We start from the raw sequence: 14,367 nt of genomic DNA, 5'->3' as shown, positions 1-14,367 counted from the left end.
ATGAGAGTGGGGTGGTGAATTCCTCCATTCCTATGGTTTTTAGAGTCTATGTCTCCCTTTGGATCCATTAACATTTGCTTTAAATAGCCAGGTCCCTGGCATTGGGTGCTTATACATTGACTATAGTCACATCTTCCTGTTGAATTGATCCCTTAATCCTTACATAATGCCCTTTTTTGTCTCTTTTAAACAGTTTTTGTGTTTAAATCTATTTGTCTGATATTTGGATGGCTATACCTGCTGATTTTTGCTTTATATTAGCGTGGAATATCTTTTTCCAACTTTTCACTTTCATACTGAGTGTATTTTGTTGCTGAGGTGTGTTTCTTATAGGCACTAAATAGATGGTTATAGTTTTTTTTTTTTTTAATGCATTCAGCCAGTCTGTATCTTTTAACTGGATAGTTGAGGCCATTTACATTAAAGATTGACTATTGATAAGTAATGACTTGGCTCTGCAATTTTTCCATAAATATTCCTATATTTTAATATGGATTTCCTTTGTGCTGTTACTGGGAGATTTCCTGCCTTCCCCTTTCTCATAGTGATGACCATGTTTCTGTATTTTTGTGTATAGTGCATTGTTAAGCATCATTTGTAAAGGTGGACAAGTGGTGACCAATCTTTCAGTTTCTGCTTGTTATGGGAGGTCTTTATTTTACTTTCTTTTTTTTATAAAGGGGAGAGTTTCATGTATTGCATATAAACAGTTTTAAAAGCATAGTGATACTTCTCATTCTTACTCCTGCCTTCCTGCATCCCTACTTTCTTATTTTTATTGTTTTATTTTTATAGTAACATACTTTCAATTTGCTTTATAATCACAAGCTTAAACTTCTACAAAATAAATAACTCAGCCAGTGGTAAATGGAAGAACCATTGTTTCTCAGGAGTATAAACAAGGGCTATCAACAATCATCAAATCTCAAAATATCAATTTTGCTTATATACATTATAACATAAGTTTATTTGGTACATTTTTAAAAAATCCATGCAGAATTTTCTGATAATACACAATTCCATGAGCCTTTTGAAGACTTTCCTATTTTACTAACAGTTTTTAGATTTTTTTTTTAATATTTATTTATTTCAGTTGAAAGTCACAGTTACACAGAGAGAGGGGAGAAAGAGAGAGAAAGAGAGAGAGCAAGAGGTCTTTCATCTGCTGGTTCACTCCCCAGAAGATGTCTTTTTTTTTTTTTTTTTTTTTTTTAAGGAATTTGTTAGTACATTAGATTCTCAGGACCAATGCAAATGCCTGATAATTACTACAACACAATTTTCATGTTAACATAATGTTAATACAAAGAGAACAGTTTCTGTGTAGTTTATAGATAAATTATAAGAATATAATAATACTTTTGAATGCATCATTATACTTTCTCCTGGCCAAAAAAGCTTCCTCTGAGATGTCCAAAAATCTTTTGTGGGCTTTCTTGTATGAGATTCTTCATTTTTCTGTCACTTTTTGCAAAATTATATTTTTATTTAATTTTGAGAATTTGATTATAATGTATCTCCCTGAAGATCTTATTTTTAACTACTTACTTTATGTTTGAGTTAAATTATTTAATTTACTTTATAGTCAAAGGCTTAATGTTCCACTAAATAATAAAGAGTTCAACAAATATAAAGCAAAAAGCCCATAATTCTGTAGGAATATAAGCAAGGATTGTAACTAACAATCAAGTGAAAAATTGTCTTTTTTACTGAGATATAGTAAAACTGTGTGTATATTTGAAAAGATTGAAATTAGATACATACCTCTCACCATACATTAAAAATCAACAAAAGATGAATCAAAGACCCAAAATTAAGACCCTCAAAGCATGTGAAAGAAAGAAAAACTAGAGAAATAGGATTATATCAAACTCAAAAACTTCTGCACATGAAAGGAGACTTAGACTGAAGAACTATGTTTTAAGCTACCTCTCCAACAAAGGATTAATATACACAATAGGTCCGGTACTGTTGCACAGTGTGTTAACGGCCTGGCCTGAAGCTCTGTCATCCTGTATGGGCGCCAGTTCAAGACCCAGCTGTTCCACTTCCAATCCAGCTCTCTGCTATGGCCTGGGAAAGCAGTAGAAGATGGCCCATGTCTTTTGACCCCTGCACCACGTGGGAAGAAGCTCCTGGCTCCTGGCTTCGGATCGGTGTAGCTCCAGCCTTTGCGGCTAATTGGGGAGTATTCTAGAAGATGGAAGGCCTATCTCTCTCCCTGTCTCTCTTCTCTCTGTGTAATTCTTTCAAATAAATAAGTATGTCTATTAAAAAAAAAATCCACATTGTATCCTTAGCTCAGAAAACTCAACAACGAAATGACCAATCCAATTAAAATGTCCCTATATTTAGTGTGTTTGGAATTATTTGGGTTTCATGGATCTAAATATTCATTTCTCAATCAGTATTTGAAAACTGTTCATTGTTATTTCTTTAACCAATCCTTACATCCTTTACTTCTTTTTCTGTTACTTCTGATCTCAAAAAAATATGCAGATTGTTTCACTTGATGGTATCCCCAAGCTAGCATGTGCTAGTCTGGAACCATGAGCCTCTGGGCTGTACCTGGTACTGGAGTCTGACATAAAGTTAGATCCTCACCTGACCCCTGTTTCTCCCTGCAGTGGATATCTCTGTGCTGTACAGGCTTGGAGGAGGAGTCACACAGGAAATGAGAAACTATCCTTTCTATTCTCTTCAATGCAGCTTTTCTTATTTCTGTGTTCTGATCAGGTACTCTCATCTTACAATTAGATTCCTTAGCTCTTGTGAATGTTGATGCATAATGATGGTTCATATTGATGTTTCTGTGAAGGAAAAAATGCTGGCAACTGCTTTTCTACTAATTTGTTGACATCATTCCTTGGCATTTTTTAAAATCAAAAACTGCATTTTGGCCGGCGCCGCGGCTCACTAGGCTAATCCTCCGCCTAGCGACGCCGGCACACTGGGTTCTAGTCCCGGTTGGGGTGCTGGATTCTGTCCCGGTTGCCCCTCTTCCAGGCCAGCTCTCTGCTGTGGCCAGGGAAGTGCAGTGGAGGATGGCCCAGGTGCTTGGCCCCTGCACCCCATAGGAGACCAGGAAAAAGCACCTGGCTCCTGGATCCTGCCATCGGATCAGCGCGGTGCACCGGCCGCAGCGCGCTGGCCGCGGCGGCCATTGGAGGGTGAACCAACGGCAAAAGGAAGACCTTTCTCTCTGTCTCTCTCTCTCACTGTCCACTCTGCCTGTCAAAAAAACAAAACAAAACAAAACAAAACAAAACAAAAAAAACTGCCTTTTGATTTTGATTTTTTTCCATGTCAACATTTCTGAAATTAAGATTATCTAGCAATCCATGTATACCTTTAAATGCAGTATGATTTTCCTTTTAAGTCTTATAACAACTGTTAAAACTATTATCATCTTTGTGAAGAGAATATTTAGTAATATTCACTTCATTAGTATATACACTTAAAAGCCCTTAAATATTAGCAAACATGCACCATAGTAATTTCAGAAAGAAAGCAGTTCTGAAAATAGAATCTTTCAGATTATATGAAATTATGTGTGTAAGTGCTTACCACCTCTTTCAGTGAGGCTGAAATAAGTATATGTTCATTGGCCATAATTTTGTTCCAAAATACTTTCTGTATGTCTGTCAGGAGTTTCAGTTATCTTCCTCATGTAACCAAGTTTTATCCAGGCTATATGAAAAAGTTCAAGTTGTAGTGCAATTAAAACCTGAACAGGGAATCACTTTACCACTATAGTCCTAAATTACCTGTACATTTCAATTTATATATGTACATGTACACTTGTAATTATATATGGATATATATATATATATATGTAACTTCAAAAGTAATTGATATTTGAACTCTCTGGTGATTTCTTACTTAATTCCTTAATTGACACTTTGATTTTTCACTTGAGATATCATTTAACATGTTACAACCCTGCCTTGAAACCTTATGCTGCACAATTATGCTAGTTCCTAAACTGTTTAATACCTTTGTTAGTGGTAGGAAGATAGTTATATAAACATACAAGTATGATTAAATAAGACTAAAAAGTTCCTGAATTATGAGCACATGCATGGACCTGGTAGAAATGGTCAGGAGCAAGACAGCATGTATTTTGTGCTTGAAAGTTTAAATACAGTGCTTTAGAAAATGTTTCAGGGAAGTTTTAAAAACCATTTAAAACAACTAGGTCATCAATTATCTAAATAAAATTATATTTTTGGGTTTGCTATAAGACCATTTAACATAAAGAACATATAAAGGGGGCTGGTGTTGTAGCATAGTGAGTAAAGTTGTCGCCTATGGTAATGGCATCCTGTATGAGTGCCATTTCTAGTTCTAGCTGCTCCACTTTCAGTCCAGCTCCATGCTAATATGCCTGCAAAAGCAGCAGATATTGGACCAATTCTTTCGGCTCCTGCCACAAACATGAGAGACCTGAAAGAAGCTCTTGGCTCCTGGTATTGGACTGGCCCAGCTTTGGCCAATAGAACCATTTGGGAAGTGAAACAGCAGATGAAAGATCTCTGTCTCTCACACTGTAACTCTTCCATTTAAATAAATAAATTATTAAAGAAGAAGGAAGAGGAGGATGAAAGGGGTGAAGGAGGAGGAGAGAAGAACAGAAAGAGAAGGAGAGGAGGGAAGGAAGAGAAAGAGAATGTAAAAATCATAGATTACAAAATTTTTGCACCAAAATAAACATCTTTTTATTCCAGTTTTCATGAACTTTTTAAAGTCCCTTTGTACACCAAATGATTAGATATAAAAAAGAAATATATATGTACATAAAATTATATAAAATATGTATATATAAAAGTACATCTAAACTTTGTTGAGAATGTGGAATTAAAACAAAATATGTAAACTTCTCGCAACATAAGTTTTATCCTCAAGACACTTTTATCAATGATGATACCAACCATTTAGCCCATTACTAGAAAACTGAATTTCACCGTGTCAGTGCTATCTTTTTACATTACTAACTGAAGAAAATGGATTCCCTTTTAAGATTTCTTATGATTAGGTAACAAAAATAGACGTAAAAAAGTCCAAATCAAAATTGTAAATTGGATGTCTAATGATTTCTCACAGAATTGCTCTATTTGGTTGTCATGACGGGGAAGTACTGTCTCTTGAAGCTTTCTCAGTTTCTGAAAGCATTCTACAAATAAACAGATGTGATTGCTCTTTAGTTCTCCACAAAGGTAAAGCAAAATGTTTTGAGCATCTCTAAAATCCTATTTCCATGGCCTTTTTTCTTTAATGATGGGTCTGATTTTGCTTGGACTGCATTATGTCCAAGCATGGTAACCATTACTTTGATTGTTCTTTGTCTTCAGGGGTCCCACTGGCAATGCCGTTTCATCTCCTACTATAGTTCTTGAAATAAATGTTTAAAGATCTTGATCCCACTTAATTACAGTTTCTACTGAAATGCTTCAAGATCTTGATCCTATTTATTTATAATTTCTGCTGAAAGATGTTTTCTGCAGCTGATCTGGGAGCAATAGTTTTGGTGTTCATGGAAGAAAATGTGTTCCACTTTAATTTTTATTCAGAAATGTGTAAACTGAACCTATTGAAATGTCTGTAGTGTTGGCTATTGTTTCTGCTGTTAACCTTTGATCCTCTTTAGTGCACACACGAATACTTTGCAAATTGATGTGGATGGTCTGATGCTGTGGACTTCATCTATAACATCATCTCTTTCGTTCTTAAAATAAGTTATTCACTGGAAATATGCTGCTTTCGTTGGGGCTTTATCCCCATAAGGTTTTCATAAGGCATCAATGATTTCAGCATTCTTCTAGTCAAGTTCACCATTAGTTTAAGAGTGGTTATGGTTCCCATTTAGCAGAATTTTTATTGCTTTAGTAGGGATTTTTTCAAACTGATGGCTTACCCTTTTTAAAACCTTAAACCACTTCTCATTTATACATAGTATGGCAAGTTATTATGGGTTTATTTTGGTACCCCACATTTTTGAAATTCTTGCATAGCTTTTCATGACACACATTTTCCATGAACATTTTGATGATCCTTCATATGTATGGGATATGTGAATGTAGATTTCTGGATTTAAATATGTATCAGTCCGTTTTTTATAACAGAATATCTAAGACTGGGTCATTTAAAAAGAAAAGTTTATTTAGTACATAGGTCTGGTGATTGAAGTGTATGGTGCCATCATCTTTTGGCTCTGGGTGAGGGTGTCATGGCAGATGGTGTTACATAGCAGGAGCAAATGCAAAGGAGATCATATTGTTAGAAAGGAAGCAAGAGACCCTGGAATAGTCAGGCTTCCTCTTTTTATAAAGTAATTTGCTGTTAAAAGAATTAATCCAGTCCTACTGGAGCTGACATACTCTGAAATTGCAATATTATTCCCTTTCTAGTGTGATAATGGCCCAGTTGTCTACCAGTAAGCCCACCCCTTAAAAGTTCCACCCCCTCAGCAGTGCGGCACTGAGCACTAGGCCGTCAGTATGTGAATCTCTGGAGGATCATACCTACACTGGAGCAATATCTGTTTCCCTTTTAACTGACATGGAATATGAAAATCCTGATGCACATCTTTCTTCTTTTCTTGACTTAATTCTGTTATTCATTCTCTCAGCAAGCATTCATTGATGATTTTTATATGTGAGATACCATATTTGAACCTAAGAATTAAAATGTGAGTAAGTCCCTATTATCAAAAAGTTCATGATTAAATGGAAAGGAAATAAGGAGAAAAGCATTACTAATAAAACTTGGTGTATGTGATGATAGCACTAAATGCCTTTTTCTTCTCTGCTGTGCACTGTATTTGATTGTCACCTGTTTGTACACCAGTTAAACATTTTATGAACCATGTCTTCTACTACAATAGGCATTATTATCCTTATTTATGAGGCAAATGTGGCAAAAAGAGTTTGGAACTTCCTCAAGATTACACACTTAATATAGTTGCAGAGCTGAAACTATAAGATACTGTATTCTGGACCACTAATATTATTATTATGGTTATTTGCAATCTCAGCAACCAGTTTTGTTTTTTTTTTTAATACAGTAGGTCAATAGGTGATAGTTGTGGTTTAGGAGAACAGTCAGATTCTTAATAGTAGATAGTAAGTTGTTCCTCAACAGTCAAGACAAGGGCTGATCATGACATTGTTTCTTATAGTGTTCATTTCACTTCAACAGGTTTCCTTTTAGGTGGTTGGTTAGTTGTCACTGATCAGGGAGAACATATGATATCTGTCCGTTTTGGACTGGCTTTTTTCACTCAGCATGATGTTTTCCAGATTCCTCCATTTTGTTGCAGATGACTGGATTTCATTGTTTTTACTGCTGTATAGTATTCCATAGAGTACATATCCCATAATTTCTTTATCCAGTCATCCGTTGATGGGCATTTAGGTTGTTTCCATGTCTTAGCTATTATGAATTGAGCTGCAATAAACATTGACATTCAGACAGCTCTTTTTTTCCCCATTTAATTCCATTTGGGTAAATTCCAAGGAGTGTGATGGCTTGGTTCTGTGGTAGGGCTATATTCAGGTTTCTGAGGAATCTCCAGACTGACTTCCATAGTGGCTTTATCAGTTTGCATTCCCACAAACAGTGAGTTAGTGTCCCTTTTTCCCTACATCCTCGCCACCATCTGTTGTTACTTGATTTCTGTATGTAAGCCATTCTAACCAGAGTGAGGTGAAACCTCATTGTGGTTTTGATTTGCGTTTCCCTGATGGCTAGGGATCCTGAGCATTTTTTCTTGCGTCTGTTGGCCATTTGGATTTCCTATTTTGAAAAATGTCTATTGAGGTCCTTGGCCCATCTTTTTATTTGGTTGTCATGCTCCCCATGTGGATCTCTGTCCTTAATGTGTTTTACTATGAGAGTTAACGTTAACACTACTAGTCAAACAGTATTCTCTATCTTGTGCAGGTGTGTGGGTGAAGTCTGTTGAAATCTTTGCTTAGTATATACTAAGTTGATCTTCTGTATATAAAGGTAATTGAAAATGAAACCTGATGAAGAGTGGGAAGGGAAAGAGAGTGGGAGATGGGATGGCTGCGGGTGGGAGGGAGGTTGTGGGAGAAAAGCCACAACAATGCAAAAGTTGCTCTTTGTAAATTCACATTTATTAAATAAAAAAAAATAAAAAATGGTAGATAGAATAGTCTGTTACTGTAATTCACTCATATCAAAAACTTCTGACCTATAATTAGAATTTGTTATTTCTTTCAGACTCCTTTGACTTTTAATCCTTTGTATTTCCAATGGTATGAGAAAGGCATTACAAAAAAGTAATTCATTATGTTGTCCCCTAAAGATTTTTTTATTTCCCTGGAGCAAAACAGTGGACATTGAGTTTCAAGCAGCTAGGGATACTAGGTTCAAACATTCCCATTTTAGACATATAATATTAAAGGATTTAATGACCCCTGGAAAATGTATTTTCAATTTTAATTATATCTCATACTTCCTCAGCCAGAGCAAATATTGCTATAACAGGTACAAGAACAGTTCAGCTTTTCCCCTGCACTGGGACCGGGAGAGCACAGTAGGAATGAATGACCAATTAAAGCAATATAACCATATGTGGAAGGATGAGGAGATTGTGTATTTAACAAAGGTCATGTCTAATGTGTCTCTGGATGCTGTGCCAGTTTTCTAATGGGTTTCTTGGCTGCGAGAAAACAGGAGGAAACTAGATTGCACTCCAAATGGTACCCCTTCAGTACAGATTTTGCTGACAAGCAAGTTGTGGAGATGGAACAGGGACTGTATTCAGGGAGCTCTGGCTTCTGCTAGGAAGGCATCCTTTTAAAAACTTTTTCTACTCATTTATAAGTGCTCTGATTGAGGAAGAGTTGAAGCTCTGCTAAGAGAACATTTAGGTTGCTATGTAAGTATCTCATCTGCCTTCCAAAAGTTTTCCTGTGTTTGATTTGCAGATAGCTCAAGTGGCTGAGCGATTGAAGGTCAGAGTAGTTTTTAAGAGTCAAAAGAAGGAGTGAATTCCTAGTGGTCCTGATTTGAAGGCATATTTTATTAAATCTAGTGTGACTGTGGGTTCTCTTCTTGGCACTGAGCACATCAAAAAGCTCTTTTTCCTGTTTCTCTGCAGGATTTTGAATAATTTCCTCCTATTTAGCCTCTTATTTATTAATTCTCTCTTTCACTGTGACTAATACATAATTTTTATATTCTATTTTGTTACTTTTCTCATCTTGCTCATCAGTCTTTATAGTTTATTGTTCACAGAGCATATTTTAAAAGTTTAAAATATACTTTTGAATGTAGTAAAATATGTTTATACTGTTTTCTAAGATAATTCCAGTATATGTAGTACTTGTAACTTTCTTCTGTTACTTATTCTGGTTCTTATTTCTGGTGCCTTGCTTCTTTAAGTGTGTAGTGCTTTTGTCTGTGAGCTGCTCCCTGTCCTTAATTGTGGGATTCCCCTGTGATGGAAATATACGTTTTCTTTTGTGAGTCTAAGATCTCTTTAACTAATATTCTCAGACTGAGGGCTTTCATAGTATCATGACAGCATAAAACTGAACTGTACACTTGAGAGATGCCCGATTTTTGATTCCAAAACCATAATCACCATTTTAATTGATACCTCTCTAGGCAGTTTCAAGTCTTGGTAGGTTTAGTGTGCCTTGCGGTTTTCTGCAGAGGATTGTTTATTAGGCATAGAGGATTGTTCATCTTTTCCTGAAGATGTAACCTTTGGGATCTCAATTTTAAGAAGACAGATTTCCTGCCTTGGACAAGTTGGGTTCCTATTTTCCATATCCTCTGAGACCATGAAAATTGTACTTCAAGTTAATTTCTTTGGAGCAAATGGCCTCTGCATATAAGTAGGCTACACATCTGTGCTTATTTCTTTGGCTTATTCAATCATTAAGCCTCTTCTTTGAGAATATAAAGGTGGCAGTTTTGGATTTATGATTGACTTAGAATTTTTTACTTTACAATGGTGCAAAAGCAATATATGTCCTTAGAAACTGTTTCAGATTTTAAGTTTTGATTTTTTTCTAGGATAGCAATAATCATTAGACACCAACATTGAGACTTGGTTCTCATTCAACTACCAGATCATGACAGTAAGCTACCAATATATTACACTATGCTGTGTTGCTAGCATGCTTTGGGTACAGGTATACAATGACTTACGTAATATATTCAACATTTCATTATGACTTAGGCTTTGGATTAGATTATTTGCCTAACTGTAGGCCAATGTAAATGCTCTAAGCATGGTTAAGGTAGGTAGGTTAAATTATAATGTTTCTTAGGTTGGGGTGTTAAATATATTTTTAATTTACAATATTTTCTACTTAGATAATAGGTTCATCAAGATGTAACTTCCTCAAAAGTGAAGAACTATCTGTAGATATATTTCCATGTATCCTGCCATTTTATAACAGAGGAATCTTAAGCAAAAATAGTCTAGGGGAAAAGATTTGGCCTACCAAATGTTCTTGCATGTATATTTGTGTGTGTGTTGTGGGTATCTTAACTAAATTGGCACCTCTTTATTCTCTTTCTCATGTAATATTAACTTTGTTATCTGAACTTTGTAGATAAAATATATGAAATTGTCATCAATTAAGTGCTTATTCAGACTATAGGCATAATGTTAATATTCAAAGACATGAATTGAGTAGCATTCAACTATTGCAAAATATGTGACTGATAATGATGGCATTAAGAGAGAGTGATACAGAAAGAGACTTCAGGAACCAGTATCAACCACCCATTTTTCTGTGCTTTATGCTATGTATGTTTATAACTCTTTGTTTAGGACATTAGAAAATAGTATCTCTAAAATAGTTATCTTAGTTACTATGGGCAGATTTTCACCAAATTCTGATTAATAAATATTACCCAAGTTCTTTATGGAATGATTGTTACAAGAAATACTTACATAGAGAAAATATATTAATGGACATTGGTTGTAGTCCCGGCTGCTCCTCTTCTGATCCAGCTCTCTGGTATGGCCTGGGAAAACAGTAAAAGATGGCGCAAGTGCTTGGGCCCCTGCACCCATGTGGGAAACCAGAAGAAACTCCTGGCTCCTGGCTTCCAATGGGCCCAGCTCAGGCCATTGCTGCCTTTTGGGGAGTGAACCAGCGGATGGAAGACCTTTCTCTCTGTTAATACCTCTCATTGTCTGTTACTCTACCTCTTAAATAAATAAATATTTTTTTTAAAAAAAGAGAATATATTAAAGCATTATTTTTACATGTAAAACCCAAAGTCTTGTATAGGCTTTCATGGTTCTGTTTCATTGGCTACTGTTGATATTTTCTAACCTGCATGTAGCCAGCTTTCCTCTCTTTCACAAAGCCCTAGTTACAGTGGGCTTTTTTTTTTATTTGCTTAGAGTTTTATTCATTTTTTTCTGCTTATTATCTGTTTTCATTCTAAATGTCTTTTATTAGAGAGGGCTATCCTTCCTATCCAATATAAAGTCACCTCTTTATTATCTATTTTTATAACACCTGTGATTTTTATCAAATTTATCATGTATTGTAATTATGTAGGATTGTAGTTCTTAGCTTGCTTTGCCATGGAACTGAGTAAGTTCCATGAGGATAAATAAAGTATCTGTTTAATCACTACTGTTTCAATAAAAATTCACTTTGATAAGTAATATATGATTATCCTTAGTTTGCCTAAGTTAAAATGAAGATAATCATTAATTTTCACATTTTCTGTTAGAAAAGAACAGAATGTTGATAAAAGAAATGGGTTCACAACTAGATATACGAATACTCACTAAAGAATGTGGCATGTACTCTACCACACAGCAGTTCACAAATTCATATGATGTATGTTTCAGGAAAATTTCAAATACTACATGACATAGATATGATCTGTTGCTCTTCAGTTGAAAAAATGAAAGAATATAATCATCTCTTTAAGGTGACCTTGAGCTGATAGCAGAGGGATGAGTTGGAATTGATTACGTAATGAAAAAGTAAAAAAAAAAATCAAGAGAGAGAAATAAGAGATATTCTAGGAACTGAAAAAAGGCCACATATAACTGGAATGCAGAAAGTGAATAGGGGATCTGTGTGCAGTGTTGCTGATTATGTCTTCAGGAACCATATTTTAGATTTATTTATTTACTTGAGGGGCAGAGTTATAGATGGAGAAGATAAGGCAAGACAGAGAGAGAGGTCTTCCATCCCTTGCTTCACTCCCCACATGGCTGCAACAGAAGGAGCTGGGCCGATCTGAAACCAGGAGCCAGGAGCCACTTCTAGATCTCACATGTGAGTGCAGGAGCCCAAGTACATCCTCTGTTGTTTTCCCAGGTAATTAGTAGGAAGCTGGCTCAGAACTGGAGCAGCTGGTACTTAAAACAATGCCCATATGGGATGCCAATACTGCAGGTGGATGCTGAACCTACTACACCACAGCCCCAACCATGATGCTTTATAGGTTATTGTTATGGACTGAACGTTTGTGTCCCCACCAACCCCCAAATTCATGTGTTGAACCTTAGCCCCTGATGTATCCGTATTTGAAAATAAGGCCTAAGTTTGTGGACTCAAAAGGCTTCTATAGCCTTGGCAGCTCATGTCAAGAGCCTAGGGTGGTCACTGACATAAAAAATAAGAGTGTTAATTGTTAAATCAATAAGAGGAGTCACTGTGTTCTTACTCCCCATGTAGGACCTCTGTTCTTAATAAATTTTACTATGAGAAATAACTATAAAACTTGCTCTCAATCTATACTTTATACCTGGTGTGTGGGGGCAGGGGTGCAAACTGTTGAAATCATTACTTAGTATAGAGTTGGTCTTCTGTATATAAAGTTAATTAAAAACGAACCATAATGAAGAATCAGATGGGAGAGGGAGTAGGAGGAGGGATAGGAGGGCAGGAATGGGGAGAAGAACCTCTATATTTCTAAAACCTGTACACATGAAGTTTGCATTCATTAAATAAAAGCCTTCAAAAGAAAAAAAGTAGGGCCTAAAAAGAGGTGAAAAATGTTAAATGAAAATAGACATTTTTCAAAAGAGGAAATCCAAATGGCCAACAGGCACATGAAAAAATGTTCAGGATCACTAGCAATCAGGGAAATGCAAATAAAACCACAATGAGGTTTCACCTCACCCCGGTTAGAATGGCTCACATACAGAAATCTAGCAACAACAGATGCTGGCGAGGATGTGGGGAAAAAGGGACACTATCCCACTGTTGGTGGGAATGCAAACTGGTGAAGCCACTATGGAAGTCAGTCTGGAGATTCCTCAGAAACCTGAATATAACCCTACCATACAACCCAGCCATACCACTCCTTGGAAGTTACCCAAAGGAAATTAAATTGGCAAACAAAAAAGCTGTCTGCGCATTAATGTTTATTGCAGCTCAATTCACAATAGCTAAGACCTGGAATCAACCCAAATGCCCATCAACAGTAGACGTGATAAAGAAATTATGGGACATGTACTCTATAGAATAGTATACAGCAGTAAAAAAACAAATCCAGTCATTTGCAACAAAATGGAGGAATCTGGAAAACATCATGCTGAATGAATTAAGCCAGTCCCAAAGGGACAGACAAATATCATATGTTCTCCCTGATTGGTGACAACTAACCAACCACAATAAAGGAAACCTGTTAAAGTGAAAGGGACACTATGAGAAACAGTGACTTGATCAGCCGTTGTCCTGACTGTTGATGTACAATTTAATACTTTATCCCTTTTAGTATTTTTTTTTTGTTCTAGTTAATACTATTGGTTGAACTCTGTAATTAACACACATTTATTCTTAGGTGTTTAAATTTACTGAAAAATGATCCCTATTAAATATAAGAGTAGGAATAAGAGAGGGAGAATATGTACAATTTGGGACATGCTCAAGCAGACTTGCCCCAAATGGTGGAGTTAGAAATATGCCAGGGGATTACAATGCAATCCCATCAAGGTGGCATGTATCAATGCCATCTCACTGTTCAAGTGATCAATTTCAGTTTACAATTGATCACAATGAGAGGTCTAAGAGTCAAAGGGATCACATAAACAAGACTAGTGTCTGCAAATACTAACTGATAGAATAAAAAAGAGAGAGAATGATCCAACATGGGAAGTGGGATACACAGCAGACTCATAGAATGGCAAATGTCCTAAACAGCACTCTGGCCTCAGAATCAGCCCTTAAGGCATTCTGAACTGGCTGAAGAGCCCATGAGAGTATTTTAGACATGGAAAACCAAGACACTCTGGCGAAACAAACAAACAAACAAACAAAAACAAAACAAAAAACCTAAATGCAGGCCATCAAAGAAGGAGGTACACTTTCTCTGAAGGGAGGAGAGTGTCGCTCCCCCTCTTCA

General features: G+C 36.1%; 1 protein-coding gene across 9 annotated transcripts in view; it reads left to right on the top strand.

Annotated features, from left to right (window-relative positions):
• Positions 1 to 14,367, top strand: part of COX7B2 (cytochrome c oxidase subunit 7B2) — a 155,030-nt gene that overhangs the window by 125,190 nt on the left and 15,473 nt on the right. Inside the window, exon 1 of one of the 9 annotated variants that reach the window (XM_089327191.1) lies at positions 8,754 to 8,905. The exons of the other annotated variants lie outside the window; for them this stretch is intronic. The gene's annotated coding sequence lies outside the window, so the exon portion shown is untranslated. Of the gene's footprint in view, positions 1 to 8,753; positions 8,906 to 14,367 lie in introns of those variants that run through there. 9 annotated transcript variants of the gene reach the window in all.

The sequence above is a fragment of the Oryctolagus cuniculus genome, chromosome 2, assembly GCF_051225735.1.
Source record: "Oryctolagus cuniculus isolate XC-2025 breed Fujian yellow rabbit chromosome 2, ASM5122573v1, whole genome shotgun sequence".
NCBI classification, from domain to species: domain Eukaryota; kingdom Metazoa; phylum Chordata; class Mammalia; order Lagomorpha; family Leporidae; genus Oryctolagus; species Oryctolagus cuniculus.
Note: the sequence above shows the minus strand (reverse complement) of the source record. Positions and strands in the feature narration are given on the sequence as shown.